The sequence below is a fragment of the Protopterus annectens genome, chromosome 2.part0 (genome assembly GCF_019279795.1).
Source record: "Protopterus annectens isolate FY-2018-M chromosome 2.part0, PAN1.0, whole genome shotgun sequence".
Lineage (NCBI taxonomy): Eukaryota > Metazoa > Chordata > Ceratodontiformes > Protopteridae > Protopterus > Protopterus annectens.
In genome coordinates, this window is record NC_056728.1 from 1530285566 (window position 1) to 1530306328 (window position 20763).

Consider the following 20763-nt stretch of genomic DNA (forward strand, 5'->3'; position numbering starts at 1 on the left):
TGGGTTGAACTAAAAGTGGATGGTACCACTCATACTGATACTGAGGATATCACCAACCTGCTAGCAGACAGATTTGGTGCTTTCACCTCCCTGTCCCCATCAGACATACCCCAAAGCATACCTGTCACCAGTCCTCTACCTAGTATCTCCAAAGAACAGGTCATAACCACACTCTTCTTGGCCAAAACCACAGCCTCTTTGGGACCAGATGACATCCCAGGCTGCCTATTAAATGGTCTAAAACAGGATCTAGCAGAACTACTTAGTAGTCTCTTCAACCACAGTCGAAGTATTGGCTTTGTCCCAGCAGAGTGGAAAACAGCAACAGTAATTCCCTTGCACAAAGGGGGTCCATCAACTGACCCTGGAGATGTATAGACCCATAAGCCTAACCAACCTTATCTACAAGGCCATGGAGAGAATTATCATTGACCTTATCAACAAAGAAATTGAAACTCTTGACCCAACCCAGTTTGGCTTTGTTAAGGGTAGATCATGGTTATTAAACCTGGTGGACTTCTTTGAGAATGTCACCAAAGCCCTGGATGAAGGCTAAACAGTACATACAGCCTATCTTACTTAGCCAAGGCTTTGACACATTCCCTCATTCAGGCATCAGAAACTCACCTAGGTGGGAATTAACCCATATGTTACTAGATGGGGAACCAACTGGCTCACTGACAGAACACATACAGTCAAAATTGGGAATTCAACCTCTACCATCAGACCTGTTACGAGTGGTGTACCACAAGGATCTGTGCTGGGCCCCTTACTGTTTGGAATCTATTTCTCAGACATTCAGGCAGAAATAGATGGCTTGTGGTTTACCAAGTTCATCGATCACTGCAAACTGGGTGCAATCATTAAGTCTCCCAACAATGCTGACATACAAAACAAGGGCTTACACAGACAAATGATTGATGCCAAAGCCATGGATTAAACTAAATGCAAAAAATGCTTCACCATCCCTTTTGGCAAAGGGGACGTCCCTGAAAATTGCAATTCTAACAGTGCCCCCTTAGCTCAAACCTTGTGGTGAGAAATTTAGGAGCAAAGGGTGATAGCAACCTTAACTTTGATTACCATGTTTCTACAGTGGTAAGCAAGGCCTGTGATGTTGCACATCTCATAAGTAAGAGCATAGCATCAAGAGCTAAGGATGTTATAACTCCCCTCTACTTGTCTCTCATCAGACCACTAATGGAGTGCAATGCCCCCTTCTCTACATACCTCACCAGACACCTGCAGCAGCTGGAGAGACCTCAGAGGTTTCTCACCAAGAAAGTTCAAGGCCTTCAACACATAACCTACATGGACAGACTGAGGACCCTGTCACTGTACTCTGTATCTTATAGGCTGCTGAGAGGCGACTTATGCCTGGCCTACAGAGCAGTCTCGGATTCTGCCCTAATGGAAATGCTGTGTATACAGAAGTCAAATGGGACAGGATTCACTTATTCTAGGGAACTTAACCTAGCCTGCGACATTAACAGAACATGCTGAAAGACAGATATATCTCTCAGAAATTGCCACTCCTCTGGAACAAACTCCCAGTTCACATAAAACAGAGCTCCTCAATAACCCTATTTAAGTGTAACTTAGACAACTGGATGGAAGACTGTAAATTTACCCTGGACGTATCATCTATGTACCTCTTGGATAAGGGTAGTGGTGCTGATCATAGATTCACACTTCAAATGTAGACCATGCAACTTGGTCAATGTGGGAATAAGGGCATAACATGGCTAGGCTTGTAAAGGCCCTAGGGCCAATAGCCTAGTAACCTCCTATGAACCTATGAATATAGTCATAATCCAATTTAACCAATCAAAATGTTACAAAAAAAATAACATTTGTTAAGACTTTGTAAAGAAATATAGCATCTAAATGGAACATCATTAAAAACTAAGTAAATGAAAAAAAATCTTCATAAAATAAATACAAATACATCTAAACTGATTTTTTAAAGGTATTAGACTAAAAGCATGAAACATAAACATTATAACTCTGCAGCATGTAATTTAAAAACTGGTAGGATAGATATGTTCCCATTTAAACCAGGAGCATCAGTGAGTTGTAGTCCAAACTGCCACACCACTTCCTTGTACTCCAGTTGCATCTCCCATGGGCCCTCAAGTGCTGTGATAAGCTTCTACAAGAATCAAAAAAACTAATGTCTTAAAAGCATGACATGAAATTGAATGTAGGTATTATTTTTGATGGGTCTGTATTAAAACATTAAATGCTTAAAACAGTGAACGATGTTTCATCAACCCTTTTTCAGCAAAAGCTGAAAATGTCGACACCTCAGAACAGCAATTTCTTTCCTAGAGAAAGAAATCGCTGTTCCAACCAAAAACAAAAAAAACAGTAAACACTTCCAAACACAGACACACGTACCTTAACCCTAATTCTACCCCCCCCAAAAAAAGTAAACAGCTAAAAACACATACACATGTAACTCAACCATACATCTAACTAAAAAAAAAGTAAACATTTTAAAACATATGCACTTACCTTAACCCGCACCCTAACCCTAAGGTCAGTAACTGTTGCACATTTACATAAACAGTTCCAAACACATACACACTAACCTTAACCCTAATTCTACTCCCCCAAAACAAAAGTAAACAGCTGGAAACACATATACACATAACTCAACCATACATCTAATGCAAAAAAAAAAATACAGTAAACACTTTCATACATATGCACTTAAGTTAACCTGCACCCTAACCCTAAGGTCAGTAACTGTTGCACATTCACGCTCGGGAGCTATACCAGACAAGAGAATCCCTGAGACATACTACAGTGCAGAACACGGCAAAACAATGAAGCGGTCAAGTGACTTCTTTCCCAGGGAAAGAATTCGCTGAACAGCCACTTTCCTGTTTTGCCTGTTCGCTCTTTTAAGTGTCGATGAAAATGCATTCGACAAAATGCGTTGTCGTCGTTCTAATAGGAACCCATTTTTGATTCCCATTTAGGATGTCATAGTTATGTTCATATATTCACTTTCCTAAAAATGTTTCACTTTTGACCACATAAAATATATATATATATATATATATATACACATATACACTAAGCCCAATAAACCACAATTCCCAAGTATGGATCACTGATCGGAGCAATCTAGATTTAATGAATTACCCTCCGATATATAACTTTGTTACAACTATCACATTTTATAGTGTTCCTTATTTCTAAGGTTGTTATTTTAGCAACCCTTGTTTCAAACATTTTTTCAAACAGTGGGCTGTTCTAAACACAAAGTAGGGGCAGTCACCCAATATAACCATCAAAGTGCCATTGATTTTAAACATATTCCGGTTATTTTGCAATGTACTTTTTACTATTTGTGAACTTTAATTGTACTGTAACACAAATGATCTCTCATATGACTTATTACTTTTACCACTGCTAGTTGAACACTGCTCATTGTAATATCTACTCCTAACAGGGTCTTATACTTGCTCCCCCATCCACCAAAAAGTTTGTTCAAGATCTGTTCTGACATATTAACTGGTAACCTCTACCCCAAATATGTTTTTCCAAGTCAAAATATGTATAGTCAGACACCATTCTTAATAATCTAATAAACTGACCTTTTATCAGGCTCTTCTCATATATAAAAGGGTGGTGGCTGTTAAAATGTAAATAGCCATTACTGAATGTAGGGTTCTTATAAAAGTTAGCTATGAAACCAATGTAAGTAGGAGAGATGGCTGTATCTAAACAATTGGCACTGTGTTTTATTACTGAATGTAAATTTTAGAAATTCTGCTGTGTCATAAAGGCATTTTATATAGTCTTTAATCATCACTTTTGTTCCATTCCACAGGGTAATGATATCATTTACAAATCTCATATATAAACTACAGTATTTTTAAAAAGGGCTGGTGAAGATATATTTATATTTCTAACCTGTCAAAACCAAATTGGCATATGTAGGGTCTCATAACACCCCTCCCCATACGTACTACTTTGATTTATTTATATATCTTGCCTTCAAAATAGAAAAAAATTGTTATCTAACATGATTCTCATAAGTTAATTGACAAGAACAATGTCAGTATTGGATAAAAAGATGTAGGATAGGATGGAATGGTATCACGAACAATTCAATTCCTTCACTCTGTGGGATACTAGTAAACAGATCTATTATATCTATAGTTAAAAAAGCCACATTCTTATTCCACAAATCCTGTTTCAACCTCCCTAAAAAATCCCACAGATCCTTCAGAATATGTGAAGGGTCACTGATCACTGTTTTAAAAACCTATATAAACTGCCAACGAAGCTGTGGGCTACCATAATAGAGCCAAAGAGAAGGTTTTTTATGTTTCCGTGGACCTTGGGCACCAGAAAAAAATCACTTGAATGATGGGGTCCTATATATGTAAAAATTCATGTACTATAGTTATTATTAGACCAACCCCCATAAAAAACATGAAAATACAAATCAATTCAGCTATACATGATATTTATTTGATTCTGTGAGACTTGTGAATAAGTGTCAATATCCTGGATAATCCCAGACATAATACCTGTATAGTCAATTAAATCAAAAATGACTGTGCCACCCCCTTTACATGGCATCATCATATGGATAGAGCAATCTGTTTTTAACATTTGAAGAGCTTGCCTTTGTTCATGAGTAAGATTATAACAGGGGTAGCACTGTGATTTTTCAACATAGAAAAATCTACAGCCAAATTCAGTTTCCTAGTATATAACCTCACTTCAGTGAGAGAATCTACCAAATAGAAATATTTTGATAAAGTACAATAAAAAAAAAAACGTTTCCAGTAAATGGAAATTAGTCAAATTAATATTTATATGACTATAATTATGGCAATAATTGAAAATATTACACCCATTGTGGGATAAAGGAAATATTCCAAAGACCATGAAGTATCAGTAGTAATTAATTACCTTGTTCACCCTTGCCTCTCACCTTATTACTTTCCCTGTTTACTTTGTTTCTCCCTGCAAAATCCTTCTGCCCACCATTACAGGTTCAGATTGTTATTTGAATCCTTATTATAGGAAGTAATGTTGTCCCTAGGGATGACTGAAGAGAATTGTGTTGCCCAATTTTAAGAGCCTATACCGTTATAGGACTTAGTGTATCCTACATTAAGGTAACTTCTATGGTATTTGGTGCTCATATGTCTCTGATCTGTTTTCATTTGATATTGTTTAATGTCTCTAAGATTTTTTCTTTTTTCTATTCATAATAATATCAAATTGTTTATCCACTTTCATGAAAATGGACACATATTCTGAAATAGATGTAGGTAATAGTAAATTTTCCATTATTTCATTATTTATTGTATTAAATTCCACCATAAGACATTTAACCACATCATTATTCGTTATAATTAAAAGTCATACGGTATCAAACCCATGATCATCATCCATATTTGTCAGCTCAGTAAAATATTTAGAAATGGACTCAGTACCATTGGGATATTTAGAACATTGTAATTGCATAGGAACTAAAACTTCCCCATAAGACATTTAATGACATCATTATTCTTTTTAATTAGAAGTTTATGATATCAAACTCATGACCATCATACATATTTGTCAACTTGGCAAAATATTTAAAGCTGGACTCAATACTACTGGAGTATGTAGAACATTGTAATCCCATAGGAACTATTTTAAGTACTTCCTTGATCTATACATTTTGTTTTTGATAATGTATATGATATGGAGATATAAGAGAGATACTAATGGTGATAGTGGAGAGTAGGGATATAGTACTAGTGGTGGCAGAATATGGTATTGCAGGTGTATCAACCTTTACAACACCTTTGTCCATTACATTTTCTTCTCCTGCTTATCTGAATCCATTAATATAATGTGACATCAGTCATCCAATTGACATGCTTTCTCTGAATAAAAATTGGCAATATATGAAAAAACAGCAATGCCGTTTCAGCTATTAATTGTGTAATCCAGGGGTTTATACACCAGAACAGGTGCCATATAAACTTACCCACAGCTGATCATATTCAGAGTTGTCACTGCCCCATTTTTTATAATATCTAGAACACCTTACAGAACATCTGAGTCCAGACCCTGTTTTTTTCAAAATTTCACTAAGATGACACTGATATATAGACTGTATTTTATATACAGCATATATCATAGACAGAAGTATGTTAAAAAATCAAAATGACAGCTGGGTGCACAAGTTCCAGGATAAAAAAAATCCCAATCCTGGTAGGCGCAGGACTGGAAAAAATGATGGTGTAGAATCCTCAAGACACAGAAACATTTTTACAATGGTGTTAGGCAGCCAGGCTCATGTGGAGGATGCCCTCCCCTGTTGTAGAAGGAAGTAGTAGTCCACAAAAAACACAAAAAAACTGACAGACCAAAACAGAGCCATAAAGATGATGGACTATCGAGGATAAGAAAGAAATTATGTATCATTACTATTATGCAAGAAGTCCAGAATTTCCGGACAGAAGATATAAAAAAAGATTAAGAGAGAAATTAGAGGAAAGAAAAATATTTGAACAAGAAAATCTGTGAAAAGCTTTAAATGTAAATTTGTGTTCCTTAATACAATAGATTCATGTGAAACTTTATATAGACCAAGAAACCTTAGGCCATTTGTAAAAAGAAGCAATGGAGGAAGTGCAAAAATATAAAGAACAAAGTCTAGAGATTTTTGAAAGGTATAAAAAAAGAAATATGGACACGAGAAAGAAAGAGAGATCTGATATGGTGCAATATTAATGCAAAGAAAAAAACAACTTAATCACTACAAAAAATCATCTCCAAAGATATTTGAAGAGAAATACAGCAAAGGCACCCAGACATGGAGAATTTCACAATACAAAATAAATTAGACTACAAAGGGGGAAGATAAAACAGAAAGTTAATAAAGCAGATATTAAAAAATAGTAAATGAAGTTATGGAATACTTGCAAAGTGAAGGATTACAGGAAGAGCAGGAGACATCTGAAGAAGAAATATGGGAATGGGAAAGAAAAAGAGATTTACTGTGGTGCAATGTTTATGCAAAGGCGAAAGCAAAACTGTTAGTACAAAAAAGCAGCAACAAAGATATTTAAAGAGAAGTACATTCAAAGCCATCCAGACATGAAAAATTTTGCAATACAAAAAATAAGAAAACAAAGGGGGGAAGTAGAAAAGATGATTAATAATGGAGAAGTTAAAGAAATAAAAACTAAAGTTATGGATTTCTTGTGAAGTGAAGCATTTAGTGTACAAAGTCTAACTGATAACATCACAGCATGATAGAACTATAAGTTCCCAAATTAAGGAGGAACCAGTGGAGTAGGAAGGATTTAATCATTTGTCATATGAAGATACTTTGGAGTTTTTAGTAGGAAACAAAAGTTCAGTTAGAGATGCACAGCAAGGGAAGGAATTGGAAACTGCTGAAACTATGACACAGTCAGTATTGTGGAGTAATAGGCCAGTGAGTTCCCATATGAAAGAGCAATGGATGGAAACAGGATGAAGCTGACTCAAATATGACACAGGGAGATGTTCTAGAACGTTCTGCAGAATGCCCTTAGTTTAGAAGAAAATGACCTAAGGGAAGAGTTGCATGATTTAATAGAGATGGAGAGATAGAAACAGGTTACAGAAATTCAACAAGACCAAAATGTTCAAACTTTGATAAAACAGATAAACACAGTAATCAAGACTGTTCATAGAAATTCATGTGATCTAACAGAAGTAAATAGGATATATTACTGTGTCACTAAATTAATAACAGATAAAGGTTTACCACAAAAATGCAAGGCAGTAAAGGAAAGGATGGGGAGAAATCAAATGCCATCATGGAATTATTGACTAGGGAGATTTATAAAGTAATTAAGACAAGAGATGTTGCTGTTAGAAGACTACAGAAGAGGTAGCACATTAACAGAAATATTCAGAAAGACAGATGTGATAAAAGCAATTTGCAGTACCAGAACAGACCATGATCTGCCGTACACTATTGCAAATAATAAACTAAAGATATTAGCACAGGTTGAAAAACTTAGAAGATATGCAGATAAATTTAAAGGAATAGTACAAAATAAGCAATTTATTGATAACCCCAAAAATGTTTATAGAGAATTGGGAAACAAGGCAAAAGGAATAGAAACACCATCAACAAAAAAGAAATAGCTGTATTTTGGAGAAATTTCTATTAAGATCCTGTGGAACATAACAAAGATGCTGAATGGATAGAAGAAGTAAAAGAAAGAAAGAATAAGAAGGCATAATATACAGGATATGAAGTGGGTGAATTAACAGCAACAGAAATTGAAACAAAATTAAAAAAAAATCTCCTAAATAGACAACTCCAAGCCCAGATGTAGTACCTAACTTCCAGTTAAAAGTATTAACATCTTTATATGAAAATTTAGGCATGAGTAAGAATATATGCACATGCAAAACAGACACCAGCCTGGTTAACAACAGGAAAAATTATATTCTTTCTTAATAGTGAAATGCAGAAAATGCATAAATATAATTGCAAGTACAGAAAACTCCTGGAACAACCTCACATCGATCAGGATCTACCACAAGAATGGTTAAGGAGAGGTGAATTTAAATCAAACGTCATAAGGTCAGCCCAGCATAGTAGACTATGTACATGTTGGTGTATAAAGTCCATTGAACATGTCAGAGAACAGATAAATGCAGGTTTTGTAAGAATTAGAAACAAATGCATGTCTTGTAAAACAGAAATGGAAATAGTTAAGGCTGAGTGTGATACACTCATGGCAGAAGGCCTATATACAGAAAGGCATAATAACGTGGCAAGACTTTTGCATAGGAGATTGTGTAAACATTATAATTTAGAAGTAGCTAAGAATCACTGGAAACATAAGCTGCAAAGCATTAAAGGAAATTATGAAGTTTATATTAAATGGGATCACCCATTTCCAGCAGTTCAAAAATTACATGTGACAAAACCAGATGTAATAGTGCATGAAAAGAAACAAGTAGCACTGATCATTGAATTCGCTACACCCAGTGATTACAGTGTCATACATACAGAGAGAGACACAAAGTCATAAAATACCAGGATTTGCAAGCAGAAACAAGGGCAATGTGGAAGAAGGCTACCCAGGCAATTCCGATAGTAGTATGAGCAATGGGTCTCATAAAAAAGAATTTACAGTCGTATTTCGATATGTTACCAATAAATATAACTCCATAGGAATTGCAGAAGGAGTCAGTTCTGGGTTCTGGGTAAATTGCTGGTGGGTGCTGGGAAGAGCACTTTTAACTAACATCAAAGACTGACACAATACTAATTTCATGAACCTGGGAATGGGGTCCATTCATTTGGTATTAGAAATCCAAAAGATTTAGAGAAATTAAGCCGATACATTTCAGTCCAAACCAATAACAGTCCTGGCCATCTTCTTTAAATTAGTGTACCTTCATATTTCTCCTCATCTATCTCATTTTAGGCACTCTAGATTGCCTGAGGTCATTCTGGCAAAATAGCTCAGTATGCATAAACACATTTTTAAGGCAGAAGCAATCTCTAATGCAGACACCTGTGTGATAAAGTTTGGCTTCTGTCTTTTTCAGACTGAGCACACCCACACAGGTTATGTCCTGCTGTTGTGGGAGATCTTAAAATGACTGAAAGTATAATTGAACATATTGAAAGGTATTCACCACTGGCACTAGATATCAAAAAGAATGACAAAAGTGAGAATATGTTTTGATTTAAAAATGTTAAATGATACAATAATGGGGGGAAAGTTAATTCTGCCTATCCATAAGGATATACTGCAGCAAAGCTGCATGATGCCAGTGTGTTCTTAAAATTATAGGTTCATAGGTTCATAGGTATGTACTAGGCTATCGACCCAAGGGCCTACATAAGCCTAGCCAACAAGGTTCCCTGGCTTACACCACCCAAGAAAGTTATTTTCCTGTGCCACTGTCAAGCAGAGACACAGAAGTGATCCCCGGGGTGTATTTCCTATTTCCCATCCACTCATCAAGATTTTTCTTGAAGAGTTCTAATGAAAAACTTTGCTTGACATAGATGAGTAGCCTGTTCCAGAGTATGGGAAGTCTCTGGGACAGGAATCTATCCCTCCAGCATGTCCTGTTTATTGTGGTGACAAGGTTTAGGTCCCTAGAGTATGTAGCTCAGAGGGATTGGGATATCTTTAGGTGTAGCATGTCCAACAGCTCTGAGTTTGACATAGCTTTATATGTTAGGCAGAGATCACCTCGGAGTAGGCGATATGCTACGGAGTAAAGCTGGAGTTTTTTTGAGACCGTCAATGTAGGGCATTTGTTTGAGGCCAGTAATCCTCTTTGTGAGGTACTTCTGTGGCCTTTCCAGCTGCTGCAGATGTCTTGTGAGGTACATTCCAAAAGGGGTGTTGTACTCTATAATGGGTCTAATGAGTGTCAAGTAGAGAGGAACAATGACCTCTTTTTTTCCTGGATGAGAACCCTTTTATGATGAAGTGTGCCACGTAGAAGGACTTCCTGACTAATGTGATGATGTGACTATCAAAGGAGAGACTACTGTCCACCTGGGTCCCAAGGTCTCTTTCACACATCTGGTGTTAAGTAGATTGCTGCCTATGTGGTAGTTTATGGGTACAGAGTTTTTACCAAAGGGGATGACACTGCACTTTTTGGCATTGAGCTTGAGGCCATGGCTCTAACACCAGGCATCTGTCTCAGTGAGGCCCTTCTGTAGGATTTACACATCATTTGGGGACCTGACTATGGCTCCTAGTTTGCAGTCATCTGTGAACTTCATTAGCCAGAGGCCTTCTGTGTTAGCCTGTACTTCAGAGAAGTAGCTACCAAACAGGAGAGGTCCCAGGAAGGAACTCTGTGGTACTCCACTTGTCACTGCTTTGAGGTCAGATTTGGTGTCTGCAACATTTACAGTGTGGGTTCTGTCAGTGAGCCAGTTGGCAACCCATCTTGTGACATAAGGATTTATACCTAGTTTAGTGAGTTTAGCTATAATTCCAGAAGGGGGGATGGTGTCGAAAGCCTTGGTGAGGTCAAGATAGGCTGTTTGAGCCACCTTACCTTCATCTACGGCTTTGGTGACTGCCTCAAAGAAGTCAATCAGGTTCAGGAGGCATGATGTGCCTTTCACAAACCTGAACTGGGTGGGATCCAGAGTTTGGAAGTTACCAATGTCTTTGTTAATGAGTTCCATGATGATACGGTCCATGGCCTTGCAGACCAGGCTCGTCAGGCTAATAGGTTGATAGTTCCCGGGATCAGTGGTGGCTCCCCCTTTGTTGAATGGGATAACTGTTGCTGTGCGCCATTCAGTGGGCACAAAGCCTTATGCGAGGCTATTATTGAACATGGTGTTTAAGTGGGGAGCCAGTTCGTTTTGAAGTTCATGTGAAACGCAGCCTGGGATGTTGTCCGGTCCCATAGATGCTGTGTTTTTGGCTTTAGAGAGTGCAGCTTTTACTTGCGTAGTTGTGATTACAGGGACTCTGCATTCTTCCTGTATAGATATGGGCCCTTTAGTGGGTGAGGGGGGGGGGGGGTAAAGTTAGCATTGAACCTATCTGCCAGGATGTTGGCAATATCAGTTGATTCTGTAATTTTTGTGCTGTTGTGCTGTAACTCAGAACAGATCTGGGTGTTGCCATCGAGATCCTTGACATAGCTATAGAATGCTTTGTGGTTGTCCTTAGAATTAGTGGAGATTTTGTTTTTGCAGCTAGCTTTGGAGGATCTTATAAGGGATCTCAGCTTCTTACTGAGGCTGACCAGGGAGCTCCTCCACTCATGGGATTTTGCTCTCTTTTGCAACAGTTTCTTCCTTCTGTTGTACACCAGATTGGCTTCCTTTTTCTGGAGGATAGTGTCTTGGTTCTGTTTGGGATAGCACGATCCATGTACTCGTGTAAGTGCTTATAGAGTGCATTTGTGTAGGATTCAGCAGTTGTAACTGTATTGTCCATCTGCATGGGTGTCATGAAGTTCACTACTTCTGTCTTAAGAAGCATGAAGTTGGCTTTGGAGAAATGTTTTAGCGTGGTTTCCTTAATGGGGGTGGGGTCGGGATGTGGACATCAAGGGTGATTAGCTTATGGTCGGATCGGACCAATGAGGAGATGACTTCAGGTGTGGAACACTGGTCACTCATGTTGGTAATGACTAGGTCTAGGATATTGTTGCCCCTGGTGTGGGTGTGGATAAGTTGATCCAGGGCATTGGAGTTTATGAATTCCAGAAAGCATTGAGCTAAGGAGTTGGTACATGAGTAGTTTTCCCAGTTAATGGTGGGTAGTTGAAGTCACTCATTATTAGGGTGTTTGGTTGAACCCTAATATTTCCCAGTACATCAAGAAACAAGGAGTGGGAATCCTGGGGCATGGTGGGGGATCTGTAGCAAGCTACAATTTGGACTGCAGTTTTGCCCAGAGATAGTTGCACTTGGATAACCTCGGATGCATTATGCTGAACAACTAGCCTGGAGGTGTGAATATCCTTAATGAATATGGGCACACCTCTGCCTTTGGTGTTTTGGTCCAGGTTACATGGCCGAAAAGTGTGGTATGAGTTATAGCCTGGTAGTGCAGGGGTGCTGTCTGGAGTCTTGAACCAAATCTCAGTCACTGCACAGATATCGATGTTCTCCATTTTAAGGAGTGCCTCAAGTGAGTGCATTTTGAGATTTAGACTTCTAGCATTGAGTAGCATTACCCTCAGTTTTTGCTTGCCTGTTCCTGCTACGGTGGTGAATGTGGCATTTGAACCTTGCCTAAAAAAGGCACTATAGGGGCAGCAAGAGCCTTAGCCAGTATCCAGAATCCCAGGGGTGACAGGTGCAGGCCATCTGTGGCAAAGCATTGTGGTCTGTCGACCATGTCATCTCCAGCAGACAGATACTGGATCCCCTTAGAATGACACCAGATGCTTAGCCAATTGTTGAAGTCAATCATTTTGTCCTTGTACTGTGGTATCATTCTGGGTGATGGCAGAATGCTACTCATGGCTAGTGTCATACCTGCCTGGGCTACAAGATCGGAGAGCTCTTCCATGTCTCTTTTCATGTAGTCCAGGGAGGTACATCTCAGGTCATTCACACCAACATGGACAATAATGGAGTCATATTTGTACTCATAGGTTCATAGGTTAGTACTAAGCTAACTGCTCTTGCGAGCCATTTTAATCCTAGCCAATTATCCTTTGTGAGACTCAAACCCTGCACCTTGTGTTTGTAAAGCAAACACCTTAACCATTAGGCCACTCTCAAAACTTGTTGTGGAGTGACCTGAGTGTGTGGGTTATGTAGTGGATCCTGGCACCCAACAGGCAGCTGACAGTAACATTCTCCTTGTTTAGCCTGGTGAGTGGGACATCAGTGTGCCTGACTATAGAGTCACCTATGACTAGTGTGTTGGGTACTTTGTTTTGTCTTATTTGCTGTGGTTGAGTGGCACACTGAGTCTATGGGCTATGTGTCATTTGGGTTGTGTTGGGGGATGGAGGTTGCTTGCGTTTCTGCTTTGGAGGTCTCTGTTGCTTAGATTGATTATTATTGAGAGCCTCTGTGAATGTTTTTGTGTTGCTATGTGTGGATTTTTGGTGGTGTAGATTTAGTGAGACTATGTGATGAGTGTGGTGTGGTGCAAATGTTTACCTTCTCCTCATGACTGTCAAGTTCAGTCTTAGTTGGAGAGAGCTTTACCTCCAGTTTGGCTAGATAAGTGCATCTTTCACAGGTTGTAGTATTGGGTGGTAGGAGGAGAGGGTTGTCTGTGTACATGAGGCAATTTCTACATTTTATTTATTTTACTTTTTATTTTACATTTGTTAACCGGGATAGTCCGACTGGACACAGGTCCATTTTCAGCGCAGGCCCAGGGAGAAAAGCTCCACATGTGGATAGTTACATAAGAGTTAAACAGTAGCAGTTTTATACAGTCACATATAGATACCAGTACAGAATTATAGGATTATATGCATACTTGGAATACATACATACTTAAACTTAACATTGTAGTTTTCTTGTTCGAACTTAGACATTTTTAGTGGTACAAGGCTGAAAAAGGTAGCATGTCATTCAGTAGTACAATACATATGAAAATGAGACTAAGTCTGAAACATTGACTATTTTACAGATAGCCAGGTAGTGAAGAGGGTGGTAAGCTGGTTAGTCAGGGTTGGTACAGGGGCACAGCCAGTGACTTTTTAGGAATTTTTTGAGAGATGTTTTAAATTGGTTAATAGTCTGGTTTTCTGTAAGTTCGGCAGGAAGCTGATTCCAGATTGTTCCAACAGAGTTGCAAAACTATGAGTCACCTGCTGAGTTTTTAGATTTAACAGTTTGTGCCAGTATTTTGTCAGAAGACCAGAGAGTTTTTAGGTTACTGTATGGGGTAATTATATTTTTAAGTATGGGTGTGCTTTCAGGCTGATGGAGGTCTTTGTGGGCTATTATTAATTGATTATACTAGATTTGAGAGGGAAACTCAAGCCAGCCTAGATCGTAGGTTAATACAGTGGTGGGTTCTATATGCTGAGCCTGTGGCAAATCTGGCTATAGTGTTGTAGCAGCTATTGAGTTTATTGAGGTCGGATTTACTCAGGTTTGTATAGATTGGGGAGGCATAAAGAAGGGTTGAAAGTAAATATGTTCGGGCAATAACTGTCCTAGCAGTTGGGGTTAGAAATACCTTAATTCTATGTAGAGATCCTAGCTTTTTGTTGACTGTTTTAATGGTTTTGTTGATGTGAGTGTCAAACTTAAGGCTATTGTCAACAATTACACCTAATAGTTTTGTATTACTTTCTGGGGAAATTATTGTGCCATTATTAGATGTTATGGTAAATGATGGGAGTGTAGCTTTCCGGGTGGGGGAGAAGAGCAGCAGTTTTGTTTTATTTGGATTCAATAGAAGACATCTGTCAGTGAGCCAGTTTTCTACTACATTGAAAGTATTTTGGGTTAAGGTCTGCAGGTCTAATGGGGAGGGTGCAGAACAGATTAGGGTAGAGTCATCTGCATATTGAATGCAGGTTACTTTGGGGATGACAGTATGAAGATCATTAATGAAGATGGAAAATAGGAGAGGTCCTAGTATAGACCCTTGAGGAGCTCCAAGGGTGACTGGCAGTAGGGAAGAAAGGCTGTCCTTCCATAGCACAGCTTGTTGTCTGCCACTTAGGTAGGACTGAAACCAGCATATTGCCAGGCTGTCTATGGTAAGAGGTTTTAGTGTTTGAATGAGTAGCTGGTGGTTTACCATATCAAATGCCTTAGATAGGTCAAGAAAGACAACAGAGGAGGGCGTATTATTATTATTATGGATTTGATTTATTGTCTGAGAGAAGGATAGAAGGGCTGTGGTGGTACTATGGTGGGGTCTAAATCCATGCTGGGAGGGAGCTAGGAGAGTGTGCAAATTGAGGTAATGAAGGAGTTCCTTGCGGATATATTTTTCCATAATTTTAGCCAGAGGGGACAGAATGGCGATGGGCCAGTAATTTGATAGATCAGTGGAGTTACTCCCTTTATGGAGAGGAATCACATAGGAAATTTTCCAGATGGAGGTGATATACGCTTCAGAGATGGTTCTGTTAATTAATATTGAGATGAGATATGCTATTGCATTTGCACCCTTTTGAAGATATTCAGCCGGGACTAGGTCTGCTGAAAGGGTGGTGGGTTTCAGTTTCTTGATTAAGGATTGGATAAATGCTGTTGGTACAGATTGAAAGTTAAAGGATGGGTGGGTATTGGATATGGGGTTAACAGGGTCTAGGTTGTTGGGGCATAGTTGCTTGGCAAGGGATTGTATAGTTTCCATAAAGAAGGTGTTGAAAGTGTTGGCAATATTTTCTGGAGGCTTTTGGAGGACAGACGCAGGGGTAGGGGTATTAGTATTACCTGGAGGGAGAAGACTGTTTAAGCTGGACCAAAATTTTTGTGGTCGATTTTGATGTTTATGTTGCAGGTTACAGTAATAGTCTTTTTTATCTAAAATTGTAGACTCCTTAGTATCATTTCTTAGCTGTTTATATACTAGTTGATCCTTAGGGTTTTTATTGGTTTTCCAAGATGACCAGGCTTTATTTCTATTCATGATTTTTTGTTTAGTTTCTTTGGACAGCCACGGTGCTACTTTTTTCTTTGTTCTGATGGTCCGGGTGGGTGCATGATTGTTAAGGATTGTAAGAAATGTGGAGTTAAAGTGTGATACTGCCTCGTCTAGTGGGATTAGTTGTAGTATATTCCAGTTACATGTTTGAAGTTCTAATTGGAATTTGGTTTGACTGAAGCTCTTATTGTTCCTGATAGTTCTGAAGCTAGGTATTTAAGAGATATCATTTTTTTGTCTGAGTATATATCTTAGGAGGTGATCACTTATTTCCTCAGGTTGGGTGCCTGCCTTATACATTTGGGGAGGGTTATTAATGAGAATCCAATCTAGTATGCTTTCTTTGTTATTGGGCTTACTAGTTCTGGTGGTGGAGGTTATGACTTGGGAGAAACCATATAGAGTTATGTGGGTAGTAGGGAAGTCTGAGGAGCAGGTGTTCCAGTCTATATTAAAATCACCTAAAACAATAGTTTCTTGTGGGGAGTTTATGGACATCCACTGTAGAATGTCTTCAAGGATATTGGTGTTGTTGCCAGGTGGGATATAAATGCAGCCGATGTTTATAGATTTATGCTGGTTAATTTGTAATTTTGTAAAGAGTATTTCAGCTTTATCAGCTTGAGGAGCTTGTGGAGAGTTGGAAATAGTTACATTAATTGAAGATTTATATAAGACAGCTACCCCGCCTCTCTTCTTTGAGGTGCAGTCCAGTCATATTATATTGTAACCTGGAGGAGTAACTTCATTGTCAGTGGTGGATAGCTTAAGCCAGGTTCCTGTAAGACATAATATATCTGGGGAGTGTACTGCTAAGAGGGCATGCAGGTAGTGGATTTTATTATTTGGGCTTCTGATGTTTAGGTGGCAGATGAGGAGAGAGGTAGAGGAGATGTTTAAGTTTTGCAGGCTTGAGGGGATATTATATCTTGGGTTGGATGGCTTCTTTTGGGGTTGGTCCTGGGTTGGGGTGGATGTCCCCATCCATTGTGAGGTTAATTTGAGAATATGTTATTAGTTTTTGAAGTCTGAATAATAGTTTGTAGTAGTGTTTAGTTCTAGGGTTAACATAACTGACTCAAATGAGCTGTTTAGTTATTGTAATATGGGAGTTGGAAGGGGGAGGGAGTAGTGGCTGATTAAAGTTATGTGAAAGAGCATGAGTATTGGTCTGTAATCTGGGGTAGTGGGAGCCTTGAAGGGAGAGATGTTCATAAGCTGTGATAAAATACGTAATTATCAGCATGGGTAAAAGGTAGTAGGAGGGCTTTGAATTGAAAGGTGGTGTTGAGGCTTGTAGAGGCATTGAAGAGGTTTTGCAACTTACAATTGTTTAAGAATGGGGGTGGGAGGGTAGTAGATGAGGGTAGAGTAGAGAAATAGGGAGGGTGTTATGGTTAGGGTGGGTATAACAATTGCTGATTGGTTCTATAATTAAGGGAGTGGCAGTTGTGGTTATAAATGGTTATAAATTTAGCACATCTAGGGGTGGGAGAGATTTGGGAGCAGGGTGGGGAGCGGAGCGAGCCCGAGCAGAGTGAGGGTGAGTGTAGCAGGGCTAATGCAAAGAAACCAGCTAGCAGTGGGAAACTATCAACACATTGAGTACAATGAGGATTTTTTTATTTGTTTGTTTGAAATACTTTCTTACCCTTGTTTTTGCCTTCAGTATACAATTTTTACGTAGTATACTGTTAGTAATCACTTTTTGCAACCTTTTCTCACATTAATCTTTCTTTGCCAATTGTCTGCTATTTTTGTACAGAGCTCAAGAGTTTAAATCCCTGCCTCAGGTTTATGCTATGTAATTTCTAGTTTTATATGTTTTATGCAGGGAGCTCAATTGTTTTTCCTTAATTAGTATGATTAAGCTCAGTTTCTGAGTGCTAAAATCTAAGGCAGACAGCTGGGCTACAGAGCCTATAGTAAAAAAGAGCTTTGTTCTGTGTGTCTGAATTAATTTATGCTAGTAATATACCTAGAAACTTAGATATGTTGACTAGGTAATCCTTAGATATAGGAGTAACCCAGTTTAGTATTTTAGGGTTGATTGTGGGGCTTTGAGGGATTACTGGTAGTGCTGTAGACCCGGTATGGCTAATCAATATAGTACATACAGACAGGATAAGATAATATTGACCTTGGCAGATCTTTTCAGAGTCGAGGGACAGTGTAGGAAAGTTTCCAATTAGGTTTCAGCAGGGGAGGTATCCTTCTGGCATTCAAGCCTTTCAGGGATCTAGCAGATAGAGGGGGATAGAACCTTGTCAGATCTTTTCAGAGTCAAGGGACAGTGCAGGAAAGTTTCCAGTTAGGTTTCAGCAGGGGAGGTGTCCTTCTGGCATTCAAGCCTTTCAGGGATCAAGCAGATAGAGGGGGATAGAACCAGTGAGCAAAATTCAACTGCTGTTGAGCAGTTGTGTCCTGATGGGAGCCTAGTAATTTAAAGATCAAGATGCCCAGATTCATCAGATAGAAATGAGAGAACACTGGGAGCTGACCCTTGGACATGCCTGAATAAAAAACTATTTTCCTCTAGATAAGTGAGGAAAGTGATTAAAAGTGCTGTTTTTCTCTAAGCAAGTGAGAAAAGTAAGTACAAAAACTGTTTTCCTCTAGGTAATGAGGAAGGTTGAGTGCTATAGTAATTAGTAGCTTATTTAGTACTTACAAGTTCTGAACAAGTGCTGAGCACGAATAAGCACATTTAAGTGCTAAAACTAAGAATCTGTATCTGCACTAGACGAGTTACAGGACAGAAACAAGTGCAAATGCAGGCTTTCAAATCAGAAAGTTGAGAAAGATGGAAGAGATTGCCCAAACGGCCAATAACTACAGTTTCTGGGCCAGAACCACTCCTTATGTGGTAGACAGGTTACCTAGTGCTTACCACTCCCACTGATAAGCTAAAATGCTTCCCTCCAACACCGAAAGGCTTGGGCGGCTCAGAAGCTTACATACAGTCCTGGATACAGCAAATCTGTATCTGAAACACTAGTTACAGGAAAGGTAGGAAACAATTCACATGCAGTGCAAGCTAGCACACTTGAGTATGTAGCAATATTAGACCAAACACAGTCTAAAAAATGCAATTAAATTAAAAAGGACTAAAAGCAAGTGCAGAAAGAGTTTATTAGGTAGAATGTGGTAAAGAGATGGGACTGGGGGAGTGTCCCAGTTCAAATCTACACTGGGGCTGGCAACTGCAAAAGCCACCAAATTTAACAGGGAGGGTGGATGGGACAAAACAGTTTCAACAGAGATCTAAGCAATAATTAACAGTACAAACTCTAAAACCAAAAAATATACTCAGCTCTGTATATTTGCAGATAGATTGGAAAGCAGTCTCTCAGAACAGGGATACAATAGTTTCAAAAGAGATCTAAGCAACAATTAACAGTACAAACACTAACACAAAAAATATATACTCAGCTCTGTATATTTGCAGATAGATTTGGAAGGCAGTTTCTCAGAACACAGGTTCCAGCAATTAAATGCTGGCTGTTACTAACAGGTCTCTTATCAAGTTGGTTCTGGCAGATGCCCCAAGAGATACATAGTCTAAAACTAACAATAATTATCATCTCAATTGGAATGCTTGTTTCAAAAGACACTGATAGAGTATACTTCAGGTCCATGAATATTTCCATGTGAAATAAGCCACTTGTTGAAAAGGTATTAAGATTTTGGTAAGTCCAAAATGAAATCTTTCAGTGAGAGCATATGTGCCAGTAGGAACAGACAAGATTCAAGCAATGGAAAAACCTATAGCAAAGCTATAATGTCCATCCTAAATTACTGAGATATGTCATGCCCTAAATATTACAAATGTCTTGGGCACATTTGTATTAACTCTGTGCATAGTGCTGCATCCACTGGCGGGTTTATTAAAGAATGATGTACCTCAGTCACAACCAGGGGATGCTTGAGGGATACTTGGAATTCTAGGCCACTTGCAAACTTAAAGAAACATGAGTGTCTATTGCAGTTGGACAGTAAAATATTTTTCTAATGAAAATTTCATGACTACCTCCAAAGTTGCTTTTTGAATAATACTAGTTGTAATACGTGCAAAGTTTAAAATCCTTTCTACTGATTATGTATTGCATTCAAGAGTGTTTATTGCATGTGTATGTGATGATAGGTGGCACTGTCAGCACTGCTTACTGGAATTTTGTAAATAATTATATTTCATTTGTGAACATCAGACTGATTTATGCAAGATACTTGTGTTACAAAATGTATTAGAAATGTATGCCATGTGTATATCAAACTGATTTGTACAGATGTTTGTGCTGTAAAGGTATTTATAACGTGCTTGTATTTAAAATGCATCCACAGTGTGCCCCACTGGAGAGAACCTAAATGTATATGCACTATTGTTAAATGTTTAAATGGATATGTTTTAACAGAGGAAACTGGAAGGTTAACCTCAGCCCAGCAAACTTTAAAATATATCTGACATTAAATCATTTTACTGGATAGGCCATAAAAATACTATCTCACAGGTTTAAATGCAGTCAGACAGACGAAGACTGTACCAGAAAGCTTTCTGTGTTGTCTTTGGGGTGAACTAATTACTACTTTGGAAGTGCGGAAGTTTGAAATTGTTGTATAACTTCTTGCACCTGCCACAGATCTCAGC